The following is a 23,206-nucleotide window of genomic DNA, read 5'->3' as shown; positions in this document are numbered from 1 at the left end:
TAATTGATATTTATTAATACTGATCAAAGTGATGAATTAGATGAATTGATGAGATTTGATGTCGAGAAAAGGCGAGCAGAAAAGTCAGTCAGCATGTGTTCAGCTGGTGGATGGTCCCTTGTTTCTGAGGATCATCAGCAGAGAGAGTCCACAGCAGTACACCAGACTCTTCACTATCAGCTGTGTGTACATCAGACAGAGCAGCTTCACTTGGTACTGAGACGGGACAGAAGCTGCTGGTGGAAGTGATGGTGGAAGAATGGAAACCTCTGAAACAGAAAAGCAGTGAATAGTGTGTGAGTTCAGGATTCATTATAAGGCTGTAGGGTGCTGCATTCAAGGCATTTAGGCACCACCTAAGCCGAATGAATGTGAGATTAAATACTGACTCAAAGACTTCTCAAATCTAATGATTGTAGTTGGTTTAGTAAGTTTTGTCTTTAAGCTTTTTGAGTTTTATTGATTTATTATCTGCTCTATTTTTTCCAATGTTTTAGACACAAATATGGTAGTAATCATTGTCCAAAATGGTGTGAAATTGCATGGTTTGTTTTATTGAAAATCATTAATTTTCCCTAAACACCCAGCCAAATACGTTGCAGTAAATGTCAGTAATCTGCTCTCTTTGACAGTGTCTCCACATTAAGCTAAATCACTGCTGAACACAGAGCCTTCATTACCTTGTTCTGTGTGGGCTTTCACTGGTCCCCACTCATGATTGACATCGCAGCGGTATTTATATTTGCTGTTCTCTTTCTGATGGATCAGCAAGATGGAGGCGGTGTGTCCTGACTCTCTGAGCTCCAGCTGTTCTCCCTCATCAGAGGGCAGCTCCTCCAGAGGACCATTCTCCTTTCGTCTTTTCCAGGAGAACTGGACCAGAGGAGGAAACATGGCTGAGGCCAGACACAGCAGGGAGCTCTTCCCCTCCAGGTGGGCTCTGTATGCTGCTGGGTACACGCTCACCACGGGCTTCACTACTGGCTTACCTGAAGTTTGACAGCAGCAACAAGCAGCACAGACACACATTCACACAGTCACCAGCAGCTTACAGCACTGTATTCAGTCCAATCTTCAATGTACAAAGTCAATTTGTCAAAATTATTATTATATTATTATTATTATTATTATTATTATAATATAGTGATGACATTTTCCTTTATAGAATACATATTCATTTATTTATTATAATATAGAATTTCTTTCTATATTATAATAAATAACATTAACCTTCACTTTCAATACTCAATTTTTAATAATTACGATCAATATATAATAATATTTATAATAATAAATATATATAAACATACCTGCAAACTCAGAAGGGCTGAAAAAGGTGACACATCACTTTTACACCGTTTATCTGTTAGCATTGAAACCGTGTTTACTCCAGCTGCTAGCTAACGGTAGGCCAACGTTACCTGCTGTCGAGTGTAGTGTTACGGTAACTAGCGTCCCGTGCGGCGATGTTTCAGTTGCCTTTAATGTCTGTTTTCTGAGCATCAGAGAGAAGCGCAGGCATATAAGTGGCACCTAATAAGGCACCAAAATCTGCGTTGCTATTCGGTCCGGTAGATAACTGTCGTTAAGGCACCTGTGCCATATTAGCACCCGGTCTCGGACCCCCCCCAAAATAAAAACTCTTCGGATCTACACGATTCACGTGGATTACATTTTTCCATTTAAAACAGCGATTTAGTTTGCAGGTATGTATGTGTATGTATATGTATGTATATATATATATATATATATATATATATATATATATATATATATATATATATATATATATACACATATGTTAAAATATATTAAACTACATAATTTATTAAAAAGATTTCATATATTTTTAACAGCATTATTTAACATTTATAAAAGTAAAACCCCACATTAGGCAAGTTAATATAACAACAAAAAAGTCAATCTTATTTTAGTTTTTTTTTAATGTATGCGCAAAATCTACATACAGATAGAAACTGTCCCTCCGGTAAGTTTATTATTGCAATTAGATTAGATTTTTTTTTCAAACTCATCTTAACTCATCTATGACACTGTCCATGATGTGTTAATACATTTTGAATAAAGATCAAATATAACAGTTGATTTGAGTCATTATTGTTATCTTATAACCATTAATAAAAAAAGGTTTTATAGGTGCCAGGAAAGATTTCGGACAAGTAGAATTTATTTTTACAGCAAAAAATATTTAAAGTTGAAGCCTGAAAGATTTTCATGATTAATCCCTTAAGGGGTAATTAACATATAATAATAATAATAATAATAATAATAATAATAATAATCATCATCATAGAATTTACTTTTGCACAAAGAAAGTGTTCTGTTAAATTAGAGTTAATATATATAGTGTAATAAACTAAATGTTCAACTTTATATAAAGTACGATTGTCATTTTCATTAGTATAATATATATTTATATATTTAATATAACATCTTATATTTACTCTAATTGCTTAAACAAATATCAGTAATTTCATAGTTTTTTCACAATTTTACTTTCAATACACAATTACAATAAAATGTTCAGATTATGTTAATCATCAAATAATAATAAAAATGCACTAAGATACATACAAATATATATGTGTTTGTGCTGTTATATATCATTGTGTATCATATGGTATATAAATATATAAATTAGTATCATAAGTTATTTCTATTGTAATATCATATTCAGTATCTGTATCTTCATGTGTAAATATGTCTTCCACTAAAAAACAAATGTAGCATCATATAAAATACAATTGCCTTATAAAATATTTTATTAATTATGCTAAACAATATAATTAAAGTTATACTCTTTACAAAATACATTTACTGACATATTAGATTATGTTAAACGTAATATATTATCTTATTGCTGATTAACTGAGAGGATCAGAAACTATTTATTTGTAACATTTCTATCATCAAACTTTTTCTATATAAATAAATTTAATCTGCATAAATAAAGAATAACTTGAGTTGGGCAGTGAGATTTAAACATGTTTTCAGGAACTATGAACCTTTTTTATGTAACAATAGCTGCATGGCTGCAAGATCGCTCTTTTTATGATGAAGAAACTAACATGTGAAGCCTGAAGTAGCAGAAACTCATTAAACACACGTTCAACTTGTTAATTTAAATAACTGAAGGAAATTACTGTTTATTCTTACCTGTTACAAACAGTTTAGTTCCAGAGCCAAAGATCCAGTACCGTCTGTACTCTCCATCTGCCTCTCACAGTGAAACTGAGTGATACAAAAACCTGTCAGCTGTTGAATGTGTCTGTTGAGGTGAACCAAGTCCAAATTATTAACCAGTATCATATTCCAGCTCCATGATGTGTTTCTCTAATCTTCATATTAACATGACTGTCTCTTCTTTTATTTCCTTTTTAGACACACTAGCAGAGTGTCTCTGTGAATTGTTGGTTCACACGTTCATGTTCCTCAGAAGATGAATTCTACTGACTTTGATAAGTTTTTTACCCAGTAACATCATCAGCTCACATTTTTTTTTTATATTGTCCATTACTTTGATTCATGACGTCTGTGTGTTGCACTGTAATCTTGTTTTTATCTGAAGAATAAAGAAATGTGATCGTCCTACTTTATAAATCAGTGTAATACATGAGACCAGAGTTGCTGTTTACAGAATCAAACACTGAACAACCAAAACAACTGTTCAGGATAAATATTGTAAACATTCAGCTGCTTAACACTCAAATATTTTTGCTGAAATCAAGGTCAGACATATTAAAGCTAGAATGAACATTATTGGTTGAAAAGGTCTGTTGCCAATTTAAGTATTCATTGGTACCAAAGACGTTACTTCCGACACGCCTGCCACTATTTTATTGTCCGACATAGTAATAGGTGTAGGTCACAGATGCTCCACTATTTTTTTAGATACAGTCACGGCATCAGCGCATCTGAATGAGAAATAAAGGATATCTGGAAAAGACAGTGGTTATTGGTTGGAATCCATATGTATTACATCTTACCTTTGTCCCTCAAAATCTGCATAGCATCTGTTCCAACATACTTTTCCTTGTTCCATCTCCATAAAGTACACCTGAGATAGCCTGAAAACTTTCAAGAGTACAGATGCCTATCAATAAGTTGTTGCAGGACAGGTGAACGTCACCAAGATATTGCACTAGGAGAAAAAACAAACATAAAATCAGTTATCTTGGTGGTGGTTAAGTCTAGATTGATCATGCTATTAGCTAGCAAGTTGTTAGTTAAAGTGCTAACAGATGGTTAACATTACAGAGTTAAATCAAACAAAAAAATCATGTACTTGTATTCATTTAAGTATTAATTGGTTGATGGAAAAATATTTTTTTTTATTCTGTTGCTTGAAGTTTGCGGACATATGGTAACTAAATCTATCCATTAAAAAAGTATAATCTGCAGATATCTTAGTTACAACACGACTGAGCTAACAAAGCAGTTTTGTGTTTATATGTGTTATTTATTTAGTTTGTGAAATCCTAAGATCTCTACAAAGCTAACGTTAGCTTGAGTTGGCTGGCTGACGAAACAGGGACCAGAAATCATTTTAAATTTATTGTGTTGCCTGAAATTCTTGGACAAATGTTCTCCTTTGGGATGAAATAAAATTGTAGTCTGGGATTTTGCTTACAACTGTTACTACAGCCAACAGCACGACATATGCCAGGCATATTGTACAAGTGTGTTTCGGGTGTTCGTCTCTTCTAGTAGTTGCAATAGCTGACGTAGGTTTTATATGTATTACCTGATGTATATGTGATCAGATCTTTTATCATGACTTTGTGTAAACATACAGTGTGGCGTGTTATCTGTTCGCAGTTCGAGATATCCGCATGTATGTCTGCGCTGTACACAGCGGACGTAAACATACACGCCACCTGGCGTGTTATCGCCATTTGGCGTGTTATCGCCATTTGGCGTGTTATCGCGAACGTGACACACGGGCAGAGGTGTATAGTCCAGGTGCCAGAAAGTAGAAATCCTGTCCAGCAGCTGTCCCAACCATCACTAAACCAGCTCCTCTACCAGGTAGATGAGCTCGTTAGTGAAAACACCTGTTCTAGATGTAGAGGCAGATCCAAAAACATGGCAGGATTTTTACTTTCTGGCACCTGGACTATACACCTCTGCACACGGGTTGGGTTTAGGAAAAGAAGAACCGGTTGGCTTTAGTAAAAGAAGAAAGCGACAGTTGAGTTTAGGAAAGCGTGACGCGCGGGACACGATCACTCTCCTGGGCGAAAGTCTTGTGTTTTACCCATCCTCCACCCCGACCAACCTCCCTATGCGGATTTTCGCCCTTTCATACTACTCACTACGGCGTAAATTCACCTGCAATTGCAAGGTAATGTAAGTCAATGGAGGCCAAACGGTATTGAAAAACACGCTAAAAAGAATGTATGCGTCTTGATAACACGCCAATAATGGCATACAAATTGGCATGTCATACATACGCCATTTCATGAGATCAGTCTGCTCTGACTCAAAAAGACTGAAATATGTGAACCTGGGCTGTGGTTTACTGATCTCTTCCTGTAAGAAACACTGTTTGACATCTGTTCATCTGGAGGTTTTTGTTCAGGCTGCAGGGAGCATTTCTCACTGTGGGTATCAGTCTTCTACAGGAGCAGTAGTAGGTGGCTGAATGATCGGGTTTAACGTTAAGGATCTGCAACTTCCAGCTGCTTTTATACAGAGTTGTGAAATCATCTTTCTGAGGATGATTGTATCTCTCCTTATCTATTTTACCATTACTCTTGTCAATATCAGCAATAGCTGTGAATGTTTCTGTGTCTCTATTCTGGTACCAGTATACATAATTTCCGTCACACTGCTCAGTGCCTTCACAGCTGAAGTAGACTTTGGCATCAACTTTCCTGGTCAATGTTAAATCATCCTGAATCAGCTGTGTTGCCATGGCAGCCAGCGCTGTAGAGAAACAGACAGGTAGATGAAGGTGAGTGTGACCCAGTTTTTGTTAAAGGTGGTTTGTTGGCTCCTGATTGGCTGGAAACACTCACCTGAACAGAGACAACACAGAGAAGCAGCTGGGAAGAAAAGCATTTTGTTCAGTGGTGTTTCCTCTGGTGAACCTGGGGAGAAGTGGCGCTCTGATGCAGCTGAGATCAATCAAGGATGAGCTGTGAGATCAGACGAGGGCCACGTGGTTTCTAACAGGTCCTCACATCTCCCATCAGCCCCTGTGGCAGTATTTTAGAAAGATTAGATCGTGCTGTTCGTCACAAATAAGAAATTCTGTTGTTGAAAAAGAAGGTTTAGTCAGCCAGCACAGGGTATTTATTAAATATTTAACTATCTTATTTTATAATCATTACTTTAAGGTCTTTTTCTAAATGATTATTGTTTATCTAAAAATGACTCAGTGAGAAGTTTCTTTGTCTTGATAAAAAGACTTGGGTCATGATGTTGTAGAAATACAAAAAAAAAAACAACATTCATGTTAACACAAACACATTCAGGTTTATGGGGTATTTAGTAACACAAGACTGAAAATACAAATCTTTGATTTTAACCCCTTAAACATCACATCACATTTCGGTAATTTCATTCTATTACACATAAAATCTCTTCCACACACAGTATTACTAATTTATTCTGTATCCTGTTGTTCAGAAAATCTGAAATAAAGTCCAGAAGGTTAATTTGTAAAGACGAAGCAAATGGAGGGTTCAGAATAGTTTAAATCCAGGTGTCGCCCTCATATCTGAAGCAGTCGTTATGGTGCTGTTCTCTGGAAGAAGCTCAAGGCTCTGATATCTACTTCCTCCATGTTGAGGTCAGCCACAAAATGAGACACTGATAAACCACCACAGCTGCACTTCTGCCTGTTTAAACACTTGTTGCATTAGAAACTGGTGTTATTCAGACAGAGGTGGGGACCAAAAAGTCCTCCAAATGAAATGAGAGAATACGTATTTTGTAACTTACCTTCAAAACGACACATAGAAGTGTTTTATGATCTGATGAAACATCATTTGTCTGCGAAGAATGAATCGGTTTTATGATGTGAGACCACTATAGTTCAGGTTTGGTTGGGCACCAACAACACTTGGTTAGTTTCAAGGAAAGATCCTCATTTGGGTTCAAATAAGCTCTTTGTGTAGATAAGGGGACGTTTATTGTCATGGTTGAATAATATTTGACACCATTTATACCTGATGGATTATCTTCATGTTTGAGTATGTTTTTTTACTCTCAAGTCCTCACTTAAAACCTGTAGTTATCACCTCATACTACTGTTTATGTTTCAGTTCTTGTTTCTGCTCTATGCTACTGCTGAGAAGAATAAAACTTTTACAATACTGCCCTCTATTGTTTCAATATGTATTGCCACTTTCCTTGCTACTACAACTCCTACTACTACTACTTTCTACCTAGCGGAGGCTTAAATTTAAGAGGTGACCTCTGACTTCATTGCCTCTTGACTTTGGAACGACCTGGCCTGCCTGAACTTTATCTCTATCTATCTATCTATCTATCTATCTATCTATCTATCTATCTATCTATCTATCTATCTATCTATCTATATTTCTTCCTACAAACATGTTCTTTTTATCCATCTATTATATTTATGTTTCTACCTATACATGGTATGTTCTATCTATCTAATGTTATACCTATCAACCTGCTTACATATCTATGTATTTTTCTTTCTACCTATACACAGTATGTTCTATCTGTATATCAACCTTTCTATCTATCTACCAATGTATTTATCTACAAATACACAGTATGTTCTACCCATCTACTTGTTTATCTACCAATCTATTAATCTATCTACCTATGTATTTATCCGTATGTACTATCAATCTAATGTTATACCTATTTACCTGCTTATCTATCTATGTATATATCTTTCTACCAATAAACTGTATGTTCTATCAATTATATTAATCTTTCTACATATACACAGTATAGTGTTGACAAGAATAAAGGCAACTGCAAAAAGTACAAAATCACACCAAAACTAACATGAGCTGCTGCCACTATGGCAGCACCATGACCCAGTTAACCTTTTGACCTCACAACAGGTTTTAGTCTTAATTAGGAAACAAGTAATAAACATTTCAATTTAAGATGATATTTTCATCTTGGACTGTCAAAGTATAAGTAAATAGAGGTAGTAGTAGTAGTAGTAGTAGTTGTAGTCATATGCAGTATTTTAACAGCAAATGTTAAGTTATTAATCTTGTCACCACTTTATGACATTTACAGCATATGATTCACAGATTTAGCTTGAACTTGAAGTTGTAACTTACCGTCCACAAACATGACACTAGCAGCTCGTCCTCTCAGTTCACAACGCTAGCAGCTCGTCCTCTCGTCTGAAACACGTTAGCAGCTCGTCCTCTCGTCCGCAAAACAACGCTATTAGCTCATCCTCTCGGTCTGCAACACGTTAGCAGCTCAACCTCTCGTCTGCAACACTTTAGCAGCTCGTCCACTCCATCCGCAACACGTTAGCAGCTCGTCCATTCCGTCCGCAACACGTTAACAGCTCGTCCTCTCCGTCCGCAACACGTTAGCAGCTCGTCCAATCCGTCCGCAACACGTTAGCATCTCGTCCTCTCCGTCCGCAACATGTTAGCAGCTCGTCCACTCCGTCCGCAACACATTAGCAGCTCGTCCACTCCGTCCGGAACACGTTAGCAGCTCGTCCACTCCGTCCGCAACACGTTAGCAGCTCATCCACTCCGTCCGCAACATGTTAGCAGCTCGTCCACTCCGTCCGCAACACGTTAGCATCTCGTCCTCTCCGTCCGCAACATGTTAGCAGCTCGTCCACTCCGTCCGCAACACGTTAGCAGCTCGTCCACTCCGTCCGGAACACGTTAGCAGCTCGTCCACTCTGTCCGCAACACGTTAGCAGCTCATCCACTCCATCCCCAACACGTTAGCATCTCGTCCTCTCCGTCCGCAACACGTTAGCAGCTCGTCCACTCCGTCCGCAACACGTTAGCAGCTCGTCCTCTCCGTCCACAACACAACGCTAGCAGGTCATCCTCTCGGTCTGCAACACGTTAGCATCTCATCCTATCCATTGAGCAAATGTTTGTCTTTTTGATACTACAAAAAATACTAAAATGATTATTTGTACTGTCACTTTCCCTGCTACTACAATTCCTTCTACTACTTTCTACCTAGTCGAGGTTTACATTTAAGAGGTGGCCTTTGCCACCAATGCCCCTTGACTTTGAAAATACCTGGCCTGTCTGGAGAGAATCAGTGAATTTTCTACCTATGTTCTATCTATCTATGTATTCATTTCTACCTAAACACTGTATGCTCTCTCTCTCTATTATATTTATCTTTCTACCTATACACAGTATGTTATGTCAACCTGTTTATCTATCTATGCATTTATCTTCTTTAACAATACACATTTCTTTATATATATACATATATACTTCATGTTTTTACCTATACACTATATGTTCTTTCTATCTATGTATTCATGTATCTACCTAAGCTCATTCTCTTGGTATGCAACACGGTGCTAGCAGCTTTTCCACACTGTACAGAAACATGACCTAGCAGCTTATGCTCTCTCAAACACAACCCTACAGATCGATGACTCAGTCTGCCAACACAACAAGCAGCTTGGTTAATGAAACTAAAAGGATTAGCTAATCAAATAAAAGCTACCCTTGAATGGTTTCTCCACTTACCTCATCAGCTGAGTCCACAAAGAAAACAGGTTTTAGTCTTAATGAGGAAACAAGTTATAAATATTTCCATTTAAGATATTTTCACACACTAGCAGCTCGTCCACTCGGCCCGAATTGCTGAGGCCCTCTGAAAACCATGAGTTTCCTTTAAATGCTGCATTATAAAATCATTGGTGGAAAGTAACTAAGTACTTTTTCTCACGTACTGTACTTAAATACCATTTTGATGTACTTGTACTTTACCTGTATTTCCATTTCATGCTACTTTATACTTTTCCTCCACTACATTTATTTAACTGAAGATTTGAGCAAATGTTTGTCTTTTTGATACTAAAAAAAATAAATAATTATTATTTGTATTGTCACTTTCCCTGCTACTACAATTCCTTCTACTACTTTCTAGGTGACCTAGCAGTTTATTCTCTCCCAAACACAACCCTGTTCTATCAACCTGTTTATCAATCTATGCATTTATCTTCTTTACCAATACACATTTCTTTATATATACATATATATTTCATGTTTTTACCTATACACCATATGTTCTTTCTATCTATGTATTCATGTATCTACATAAGCTCATTCTCTTGGTATGCAACACGGCACTAGCAGCTTTTCCTCTCTGTACAGAAACGTGACCTAGCAGCTTATTCTCTCTCAAACACAACCCTACAGATTGTTCACTCAGTCTGCCAACACAACTAGCAGCTTGGCCAATGAAACTACCAGGATTAGCTAATCAAATAAAAGCTACCCTTAAATGGTTTCTACACTTACCTCATCAGCTCAGTCCACAAAGACAACACGAGCAGCTCGTTCGTATACACGACGATGCCACCTCGTCCGCTCATTCCACGGAGATAACAGAAGGTTGTCCTCTCGGTCCGCAACACAATGCTAGCAGCTCGTCCACTAAGTTCGCAAAACAACGCTGAGGCCCTCTGAAAACTAAGAGTTTCCTTTAAAACCTTAAGAGCAACTGCATAAAAAAAAATCAGTGGTGGAAAGTAACTAAGTACTTTTTCTCACGTACTGTACTTAAGTACAATTTTGATATACTTGCACTTTACCTGTATTTCCTTTTCATGTTACTACTTTTCCTCCACTATATTGATTTGACTAAAGATCTGAACAAATGTTTGTCTTTTTGAAAAATAAACAATTATTTGCACTGCCACTTTGCCTGCTACTACAATTACTTTTATTACTTTCTACCTAGTCTAGGCTTACATTTAAGAGGTGACCTTTGCCACCACTGCCCCTTGACTTTGGAATGACCTGGCCTGTCTGGAGAGAATCAGTGAATTTTCTACCTACAGTATGTTCTATGTATTCATTTCTACCTACACACTGCATGTTCTCTATCTCTATTATATTTATCTTTCTACCTATACACATTACGTTCCATCAACCTGTTTATCTATGCATTTACCTTCTTTACCAATACACATTTCTTTATATATACACTGTATATATTTCATCATTTTACCTATACACCATATGTTCTATCTATCTACAGTATGTATCCATTTATCTACCTAAGCTCATTCTCTTGGTATGTTCTCTCTCTCTATTATATTTATCTTTCTAGCTATACACAGTATTTTCTATCAACCTGTTTATCTATCTATGCATTTATCTTCTTTACCAATACGCATTTATTTATATATACACTGTATATATTTCTATATGTTCTATCCATCTATGTATTCATATATCTACCGAAGCTCATTCTTTTGGTATGCAACACGGCGCTAGCAGCTTATTCTCTTTCAAATACAACCCTACAGATTGTTGCCTCAGTCTGCCAACACAACTAGCAGCTTGGCCAATGAAACTACTAGGATTAGCAAATAAAATCAAAGCTACCCTTAAATGGTTTCTCCACTTACCTCATCAGCTCAGTACACAAAGAAAACATGAGCAGCTTGTTCGTATGCATGACGCTGCCAGCTTGCCGCTCATTCCACGGAGATAACAGAAGGTTGTCCTCTCTGTCCGCAACACAACGCTAGCAGCTCGTCCACTCCGTTCGCAAAACAACGCTAACAGCTTGTCCTCTCGGTCCGCAACACAACGCTGAGGCCCCCTGAAAACTACAAGTTTCCTTTAAATTCTCATAAGCAACTGCATAAACAAAAACAGTGGTGGAAAGTAACTAAGTACTTTTTCTCACGTACTCATGTACTTAAGTACAATTTTGATGTACTTGTACTTTGCCTGTATTTCCATTTCATGTTACTACTTTTCCTCCACTATATTTATTTGACTGAAGATCTGAGCAAATGTTTGTCTTTTTGAAAAATACTAAAATGATTATTTGCACTGCCACTTTCCCTGCTACTACAATTCCTTCTACTACTTTCTACCTAGTCTAGGTTTACATTTAAGAGGTGACCTTTGCCACCAATGCCCCTTGACTTTGGAATGACCTGGCCTGTCTGGAGAGAATCAGTGAATTTTCTACCTACAGTATGTTCTATGTATTCATTTCTACCTAAACACCGTATGTTGTCTCTCTCTATCATATTTATCTTTCTACCTATACACAGTATGTTCTATCAACCTGTTTATCTATCTATGCATGTATCTTCTTTACCAATACACATTTCTTTATATATACACAGTATATATTTTATCTTTTTACCAATACACCATATGTTCTATCTATCTATGTATTCATGTATCTACCTAAGCTCATTCACTTGGTATGCAACACGGCGCTAGCAGCTTTTCGTCTCTGTACACAAACATGAGTCTAGCAGCTTATTCTCTCTCAAACATAACCCTACACATCGTTAACTCGGTCTTCCAACACAACTAGCAGTTTGGCAAATGAAACTACTAGGATTAGCTAATCAAATAAAAGCTACCCTTAAATGGTTTCTCCACTTACCTCATCAGCTCAGTCCACAAAGAAAACATGGCCGTCTCGTCCACTCATTCCACGGAGATAACAAAAGGTTGTCCTCTCTGTCCGCAACACAATGCTAGCAGCTTGTCCTCTCTGTCCGCAAAACAACACTAACAGCTCGTCCTCTCGGTCCGCAACACAACACTGAGGCCCCCTGAAAACTACAAGTTTCCTTTAAATTCTCATAAGCAACTGCATAAACAAAAACAGTGGTGGAAAGTAACTAAGTACTTTTTCTCACATACTGTACTTAAGTACAATTTTGATGTACTTGTACTTTGCCTGTATTTCCATTTCATGTTACTACTTTTCCTCCACTATATTTATTTGACTTAAAATCTGAGCAAATGTTTGTCTTTTTGAAAAATACTAAAATGATTATTGGCACTGTATATACGTTTATATTTCATGTTTTTACCTATACACCATATGTTCTTTCTATCTATGTATTCATGTATCTACCTAAGCTCATTCTCTTGGTATGCAACATGGCGCTAGCAGCTTTTCCTCTCTGTACACAAACATGAGTCTAGCAGCTTATTCTCTCTCAAACATAACCCTACACATCGTTAACTCGGTCTTCCAAAACAACTAGCAGTTTGGTAAATGAAACTACTAGGATTAGCTAATCAAATAAAAGCTACCCTTAAATGGTTTCTCCACTTACCTCATCAGCTCAGTCCACAAAGAAAACATGGCCGTCTCGTCCACTCATTCCACGGAGATAACAGAAGCTTGTCTTCTCTGTCCGCAACACAACGCTAGCAGCTCGTCCACTCCGTTTGCAAAACAACGCTAACAGCTCGTCCTCTCGGTCCGCAAGACAACGCTGAGGCCCCCTGAAAACTACAAGTTTCCTTTAAATTCTCATAAGCAACTGCATAAACAAAAACAGTGGTGGAAAGTAACTAAGTACTTTTTCTCACGTACTGTACTTAAGTACAATTTTGATGTACTTGTACTTTGCCTGTATTTCCATTTCATGTTACTACTTTTCCTCTTGACTGAAGATCTGAGCAAATGTTTGTCTTTTTGAAAAATACTAAAATGATTATTGGCACTGTATAGACGTTTATATTTCATGTTTTTACCTATACACCATATGTTCTTTCTATCTATGTATTCATGTATCTACCTAAGCTCATTCTCTTGGTATGCAACATGGCGCTAGCAGCTTTTCCTCTCTGTACACAAACACGACTCTAGCGGCTGTTCTATGTTCTCTCTCTCTATTATATTTATCGTTCTACCTACACACAGTATGTTCTATCAACCTGTTTATCCATCTATGCATTTATCTTCTTTACCAATAAACATTTCTTTGTATATATATATATACTGTATATATCTCATCTTTTTACCTATACACCATATGTTCTATCTATCTACAGTATGTATCCATTTATCTACCTAAGCTCATTCTCTTGGTATGCAACACGGCACTAGCAGCTTTTCCTCTCTGTGCACAAACATGGCGCTAGCAGCTCATCCTCTCGGTTAGCAAACATGATGCTAGCAGCTTATTCTCTTTCAAACACAACCCTAAAGATTGTTGCCTTAGTCTGCCAACACAACTAGCAGCTTGGCCAATGAAACTAATAGGATTAGCAAATAAAATCAAAGCTACTCTTAAATGGTTTCTCCACTTACCTCATCAGCTCAGTCCACAAAGAAAACATGAGCAGCTTGTTCGTATGCATGACAATGCTAACTCACAGCTCATTCCACGGAGATAACAGAAGCTTGTCCTCTCTGTCCGCAACACAATGCTAGCAGCTCGTCCTCTCTGTCCGCAACACAATGCTAGCAGCTCGTCCTCTCTGTCCGCAACACAACGCTAGCAGCTCGTCCGCTTGGTCTGCATCACAATGCTAGCAGCTCGTCCACTCGGTTCGCAACACAATGCTAGCAGCTTGTCCGCTCGGTCCGCAACACAATGCTAGCAGCTCGTCCACTCGGTTTGCAACACAACGCTGAGGCCCCCGGAAAACTATGAGTTTCCTTTAAATTCTTATAAGCAACTGCATAAAAATATCATTGGTGGAAACTAATTGGTGTAACTAAGTACTTTTTCTCATGTATTGTACTTAAGTACAATTTTGATGTACTTGTACTTTACCTGTATTTCCATGTCATGCTACTTTATACTTGTCCTCCACTACATTTATTTGACTGAAGATCTGAGCAAATGTTTGGCTTTTTGAAAAATACTATATTTAAGAGGTGACCTTTGCCACCAATGCCCCTTGACTTTGGAATGACCTGGCCTGTCTGGAGAGAGATCAGTGAATTTTCTACCTACAGTATGTTCTATGTATTCATTTCTACCTATACACAGTACGTTCCATCAACCTGTTTATATATCTATGCATTTATCTTCTTTACCAATACACATTTCTATATATACTGTATATATTTCATCATTTTACCTATACACCATGTGTTCTATCTATCTACAGTATGTATCCATTTATCTACCTAAGCTCATTCTCTTGGTATGCAACACGGCGCTAGCAGCTCGTCCTCTCGGTTAGCAAACATGATGCTAGCACCTTATTCTCTTTCAAACACAACCCTACAGATTGTTGACTCAGTCTGCCAACACAACTAGCAGCTTGGCCAATGAAACTACTACGATTAGCTAATCAAATAAAAGATACCCTTAAATGGTTTCTCCACTTACCTCATCAGCTCAGTCCACAAAGAATACATGAGCAGCTCGTTCGTATGCACGACGCTGCCATCTTGTCCGCTCATTCCACGCAGATAACAGAAGGTTGTCCTCTCTGTCCGCAACACAACGCTAGCAGCTCGTCCACTCCGTTCGCAAAACAACGCTAGCAGCTCGTCCTCTCGGTCCGCAACACAACGCTGAGGCCCCCTGAAAACTACAAGTTTCCTTTAAATTCTCATAAGCAACTGCATAAACAAAAACAGTGGTGGAAAGTAAGTACTTTTTCTCACGTACTGTACTTAAGTACAATTTTGATGTACTTGTACTTTGCCTGTATTTCCATTTCATGTTACTACTTTTCCTCCACTATATTTATTTGACTGAAGATCTGAGCAAATGTTCGTCTTATTGAAAAATACTAAAATGATTATTTGTACTGCCACTTTCCCTGCTACTAAAATTCCTTCTACTACTTTCTACCTAGTCTAGGTTTACATTTAAGAGGTGACCTTTGCCACCAATGCCCCTTGACTTTGGAATGACCTGGCCTGTCTGGAGAGAATCAGTGAATTTTCTACCTACAGTATGTTCTATGTATTCATTTCTACCTAAACACCGTATGTTCTCTCTCTCTATTATATTTATCTTTCTACCTATACACAGTATGTTCTATCAACCTGTTTATCTATCTATGCATTTATCTTCTTTACCAATACACATTTCTTTATATATACACTGTATATATTTCATCTTTTTACCAATACACCATATGTTCTATCTATCTATGTATTCATATATCTACCTAAGCTCATTCACTTGGTATGCAACACGGCGCTAGCAGCTTTTCCTCTCTGTACACAAACATGAGTCTAGCAGCTTATTCTCTCTCAAACACAACCCTACACATCGTTAACTCGGTCTTCCAACACAACTAGCAGTTTGGCAAATGAAACTACTAGGATTAGCTAATCAAATAAAAGCTACCCTTAAATGGTTTCTCCACTTACCTCATCAGCTCAGTCCACAAAGAAAACATGGCCGTCTTGTCCACTCATTCCACAGAGATAACAAAAGGTTGTCCTGAAAACTATGAGTTTCCTTTAAATACTTATGAGCAACTGCATAAAAAAATCAGTGGTGGAAAGTAACTAAGTACTTTTTCTTACGTACTGTACTTAAGTAAAATTTTGATGTACTTGTACTTTACCTGTATTTCCTTTTCATGTTATTAACTTTCCTGAACTATTTTTATTTGACTGAAGATCTGAGCAAATGTTTGTCTTTTTGAAAAATACTAAAATGATTTTTTGTACTGCCACTTTCTTGCTACTACTACTTTCTACGTAGTCTACATTTACATTTAAGAGGTGACCTTTGCCACCAATGCCCCTTGACTTTGAAACGACCTGGCCTGGCTGGAGAGAATCAGTGAATTTTTTTACCTATGTTCTTTCTATGTATTCATTTCTACCTACAGAACATATGTTCTCTCTCGCTATTATATTTATCTTTCTAGCTATACACAGTATGTTCTATCAACCTGTTTATCTATCTATGCATTTATCTTCTTCAGCAATACACATTTCTTTATATGTATATACGTTTATATTTCACGTTTTTACCACCATATGTTCTTTCTATCTATGTATTCATGTATCTATCTAAGCTCATTCTCTTGGTATGCAACTAGCAGCTTAGCCAATGAAACTACTAGGATTAGCTAATCAAATCAAAGCTACCCTTAAATGGTTTCTCCACTTACCTCATCAGCTAAGCCCACAAAGAAAACACGAGCAGCTCATTCGTAAAACGACGCTGCCAGCTCGTCCGCTCCTTCCACAGAGATAACATTAGAAGCTCATCCTCTCGGTCCGCAATACAACGCTAGCAGCTCGTCCTCTCGGTCCGCAAACAAAACGCTAACAGCTCGTCCTCTTGCTTCGCAAAACGACGCTAGCAGCTAGCTTTGCCAATGAAAGTAGCATTAGCTGATCAAATCAAAGCAGCCCAACATTGTTTTTCCACTTACCTCACCAGCTTGTTTTACAAAGAAAACATTAGCAGGTTGAAAAACATTAATTTATCTGTATTTCCATTTTATGATACTTCACACCTGTAGCCAGGTGTGCTCCAAAACATTTGGGGCTGCAACTACTGATTATTCTCATTATGAATTAATCCATTTATCAATAAAATGTCAGAAAATAAATAACACTAGCAGCTCTTCCCCTCGCTATGCAAACACAACGTACGCACTCGGCCAATAAAACTAGCGTTAGCTGATCAAATCAAAGCAGCTCTACGTTGTTTCTCCACTTACCTCATCAGCTTGGTTCACAAAGATAACACTAGCAGCTTATCCATAAACACGACGCTAGCAGATCATCCACTCGGTCCGCAAACACGACGGCAGCACTCTCGCTCAATAATCAATATCCAAAAATTGTTGTCCCCATTAATCAACAAGATAAACACATCGGAAAATAGGATCCAAGGGCTTCTTTACAGAAAAGTATCCTAACTGCTTGTCCTATCTTTACATATGTTTCAAAGATAGGAAAAACCCTATCTGTCTATTACAGAAGCAAGTCCTTAGCGTATGGCTGTCCTGTCCTATCTCAGCTCTCTTATCTTGTCTTACGAAATCACAATAATAAGTTTGAAAGCATGTTTTGTATTAAGCGTTAAGAAAAGCTTTACATGTTTTTTTTTGCACACCCATAGTAACTATAACTGTACATTGATTGTTCAATCTGCACTTGGTCTGTCATGCCGGTAGGGTTTCCGCCAGTGGATTAAGGTGACTTAAAATGTGTTATACAAGTAGCGGACTCCTCCTAAAATAAATAATCTTTTCCTAAATGGAGTTAGAAAACATGTTACTGTAATAACAAAAATCCTAAATGTCATCCTAAACTGAGATAAGATAGGATTTCAGATTTAGGAAGTTTCTGTAATGAGGCCCCCAGGTTGAAAAATACCAATTTTCCTTTAAATGCTTATAGGCAACTGCAGGAAACATCAATGGTGGAAAGTAACTAAGTAGTTGTACTTGTGTACTGTACTTAAGTACAATTTTGATGTTCTTGTACTTAACCTGTATTTCCATTTTATGCTACTTCATACTTTTCCTCCACTACATTTATTTGAAGATCTGAGTACTTCTTAAACCACTGTGAAACACTGACTTTTATGTATTATTGTTTTCAACTATTTTACAGTAAGATATACTCCAAATAATTTGGGGCTGCAACCAACAATAATTTTCATTATTGTTTAATCCATTTGTCCATACAATTCTAGAAAAGAGTGAAGTGTAATTTGCCAGAACTATAGGTGACATCTTCATGTTTCAGTTTATTGTCATGTATGACAAAGAAAAACATTTAAAGTGCTCATATTATGCTAATTTTTAGGTCCAAAATTGTATTTTAAAGGTTGTACCAGAATAGGTTTACATGGTTAAATAAATAACACTAGCAGCTCTTCCCCTCGCTATGCAAACACAACGCACGCGCTCGGCCAATAAAACTAGCGTTAGCTGATCAAATCAAAGCAGCTCTACGTTGTTTCTCCACTTACCTCATTAGTTCGATCTGCAAAGATAACACTAGCAGCTTGTGCGCAAACACGACGCTAGCAGCTCATCCACTTTTTCCGCAAACACAACTAGCAGCTTGGCCAATGAAACTAGCGTTAGCTGATCAAATCAAAGCAGCCCAAAGTTATTTCTCCACTTACCTCATCAGCTTGGTTCACAAAGATAACACTAGCAGCTTGTCCATAAACACGACGCTAGCAGATCATCCACTCGGTCCGCAAACACGACGGCAGCGCTCTCGCTCAATAATCAATATCCAAAAATTGTTGTCCCCATTAATCAACTAGATAAACACATCGGAAAATAGGGTCCAAGGGCTTCTTTACAGAAAAGTATCCTAACTGCTTGTCCTGTCTTTACATATGTTTCAAAGATAGGAAAAATCCTATCTGTCTATTACAGAAGCAAGTCCTTAGCGTATGGCTGTGTCCTGTCCTATCTCAGATCTCTTACCTTGTTTTAAGAAATTGTAACTAGGCTATAACTGTAAATTGATTCTTCAATTGGCACTTGGTCTGTCATGCCTGTAGGGTTTCCGCCAGTGGATTACGGTGATTTAACCAGGGCAAAGCATCCGGGGAATGTTTTTTTTATATTAAAATGTGTTATACAAGTAGCGGACTCCTAAAATACGATCAAATATTTTCCTAAATCGAGTTAGCAAACATGATACTGTAATAACAAATCCTAAATGTCATCCTAAACTGAGATAAGATAAAACTTCAGATTTAGGAAGTTTCTGTAATGAGGCCCCCAGGTTGAAATATACCAATTTTCCTTTAAATGTTTATGGGCAACTGCAGGAAACATCAGTAATGAAAATTAACTAAGTACTTGTACTTGTGTACTGTACTTAAGTACAATTTTGATGTTCTTGTACTTAACCTGTATTTCCATATTATGCTACTTCATATTTTTCCTCCACTACATTTATTTGAAGATCTGAGTACTTCTTACACCACTTTCAAACACTGACTTTTATGTATTATCTATTTGTTTTCTACTATTTTATAGTAAGATATACACAGCTCACCTGGCCAGGTAGCCAGGTGAGCTCCAAATCATTTGGGGCTGCAACCAACAATTATTTTCATTATTGTTTAATCCATTTGTCCATAAAATTCTAGAAAAGAGTGAATTGTAATTTGCCAGAACTATAGGTGACATCTTCACTTTTCAGTTTATTGTCATGTATGACAAAAAAACATTTAAAGTGCTCATATTATGCTCATTTTCAGGTCCAAAATTGTATTTTACAGGTTGTACCAGAATAGGTTAACATGGTTTAATTTTCAAAAAACACCATATTTTTGTTGTACTGCACATTGCTGCAGCTCCTCTTTTCACCCTGTGTTCAGGTCTCTGTTTTAGCTACAGAGTGAGACATCTCACTTCTGTTACATCTTTGTTGAGAGTTGCACATGTGCAGTAGCTAGGTAAGGACTACTAGCCAGTCAGAAGCAGAGTATGAGGGCGTGCCCTGACAGTACCTAAGTAAGGACTACTAGCCAGTCAGAAGCAGAGTATGAGGGCCCTGACAGTACCTAGGTAAGGACTACTAGCCAGTCAGAAGCAGAGTATGAGGGCGTGACAGTAGTGTGTAGGGCTGTCAAAATTGCTCAAAAATTACGTTCGAAAAAAAAAACAGAATATTCGAGCTATTCGAACATCTGGTTGCGGATGCATCCAAGGTGGCGCACGACATCGTGACGTCAAAATGATGTAATATCTGGCCGGCGATTTATGGTGCTCGAGCCGAGGTCGCGCACAGCTCTTTTTTTTCAGCGGCGCGCGACAAAGCGGAAACAGGAGCCTGAATGAGTTCGCCGACAATCGGATGTCAGGACTCTCAGAGTGACTGCAAGTCTCTCTGATAAACTTACCGGGTTAAGATGAGCTCTTTTATGGTGAATGAAAGGCTCGATCCGACGAAGTAGGTCATTGAATCAAATCGAAGTATTGACAGCAATGCTGCTGCCACTTCTGCCGTGTTTACCTTCTTCTTCTAGCCAGTAGAAAGAGCAGCGTCGGTAGCCTTTGCTCATTAGCGCCACCGCTGTTCAGGAGAAGACTGCAGCTAGTGTCGCGACCACCAGCGCAGGTATAAATAGTCACGGCGATCTCATGACGTCACATTTGTATGCGCCAGCTGGGCTGCATCCAGTATGTAACGGCTTTCAGGCGCGCTAGCAAAGCAGACAGCCAGGCAGCCTCTGCTACCGCGAGCGTTTTTTTCCACAGTTTTTTTTTTTTTTATTCGAATATTAATTTTCACCTTCAAAATTCGTTTTTTAAAAACTATTCAAATATATATTCGAATTTAGAATATTCGTTGACAGCCCTACTAGCAGCTAGGCGAGCATTATAACGTGTGTTCCAAAGTGACCACGTTTGTCTCTGAAGTAAAGGCTGGACTACAATAGAGCTGTTTGGAGCAGTTTGTGAACAGTGGTTTCTGTTGGAGATGGTAAGTCCCATTGGGGTGGACTTTGGTCTTTTTCACTTTGTAAACCTATAACATGCACAAAAAGATATATGACACAATAAAGGAAAGGGAAAAAGCCAAAAAGCATAATAGGAGCACTTTAAATTCGCACATTTCAGAAGCATGAAACCAGCAAATGCAAAAAAACAAACAAAAGTGTTGATTATCAAAATAGTTGCCAATTAATTTTCTGTTGATTGACTAATCGTTGCAGTTGCAGCCCCAGCCCCAGTTTAATCAAGTGATGAATCCAGAAACTAATAATAGATATCTACCCAGTGAACTCTGACCTTGTAACCAGCCCTGGTTTGAACGATGGCGGGAAGCTGAAACAGATCCCAGGCGGCTCCGACTGACACAAAATGGCGTTGATGTCTGAGAGAGAAGCTGCAGCTGGCAGGAGTCGTCCTTTCCCCACCAGGTCAGAACAAAAAAAAATGCTGAAAAATCGATAAAAACATCAACAATAATGTCAGAAATTTGTGACAAAAAAATTGGGGAAAAATTGACCATAAAGTCGAAAAAAAGTGACAAAAACATTGGAAAAAAGTGACGACATTTTTATTTTTTATTGACAAAAACGTAACCAAAAAAAGTTTTAATTTGAAATGTTGACCCAGAAAAAACAATAGTTGCATGGTCGATGGGAAGACAACACAATAGTTAAACCAACTATGAAATAGCCCCTCTGTTAGCCTACAAGCTAACACTCCAAACGGACATCTGACTGCCAGGTGCTAGCTAATGATGCTAGCGGGCTAACATGCTAACCGCGGTTAGCATCACAACATCTAGTACCTGTGTAGATGTGAAACAATATGAACAACAAAAACACATGTATACATATATATTTACCTTATGACCGGTCCGTAACTGTAACTAGCTGTCCGGTAACCCGCTGTTTACCGGAGAAACGGACAGATTCTCCACAGATTGTCTTCATTATCACCGCTAACGGTCTTTTGCCTCTTCGCCCCGCCCCTCGGCCCTCACAACGACAGCTGATTGGACGGGAGGTACAAAACAACCAATAAAATTAAAGAAAGGTCAAGCTGTGTATTGACTGTATTCAAAATGCATTATTTAACGGTTCCAAAAGACATGCAACAAAGCGAACTATAATATAATTATACAAAGTGTAATTATTTCAAGTAATCTGCCACATGTGTCGATAAAGAATAATTGCATTTTTTTTCTTTAAATATGGTTTAAATATTTAAAATCAAGCATATATAAAAGTGTAGAAGAAATAATTCTTAACTTTGATACGAACTGGACTTTTAATGACACAAAAAATATCATGAGTCATTTATTTTGCACCAAATTAGGGCACATTTCTTGTTTTATACGTTATATTTGTGTCAACCCATTATTTAAGTTAATTAAAAGTCACAGAAAGACAAATAAATTTGATTAGATTAAACTTTATTGTCAGTGTGCAGAGTACAAGTACAAAGACAACGAAATGCAGTTTGTGTCCAACCAGAAGTGCAAAAAGAGCAGAAAAGTGCAGCAATTTGATATACAAAGTATAGACAGGACAAGAAATATAGTGCAGTGTAGACAGTAATGTACAGTTGGTTTACAGGAGGTGGTTTAGAGTAATATAAATAAAATATAATTATGTGCAGTGTATTAGCAGTTACCTTATAAGAGCAGAATAAATATGGCTATGTAATATGAACAACGTATGAACAACATGTACAGATATGTGCAATGTAGTAGCAGTAACATTATAATGGTAGTAAGAATAATATAGATATGTGCAGTGTAATAATAAATGTACAGACTGTTATCAGATGTTCAGAGAGGTTTTACCATGAAC

The 23,206-nt window shown here is 37.6% G+C and overlaps 1 pseudogene; it reads right to left on the bottom strand.

Moving 5' to 3' along the window:
- Positions 1-84: 84 nt before the first annotated feature.
- LOC114566038 (immunoglobulin lambda-1 light chain-like) lies at positions 85-22,343 on the bottom strand (annotated as a pseudogene).
- Between the last annotated feature and the right edge of the window lie 863 nt (positions 22,344-23,206).

Source organism: Perca flavescens, chromosome 12 (genome assembly GCF_004354835.1).
Source record: "Perca flavescens isolate YP-PL-M2 chromosome 12, PFLA_1.0, whole genome shotgun sequence".
NCBI classification, from domain to species: domain Eukaryota; kingdom Metazoa; phylum Chordata; class Actinopteri; order Perciformes; family Percidae; genus Perca; species Perca flavescens.
This window is presented reverse-complemented; position numbering and strand designations above follow the sequence as displayed.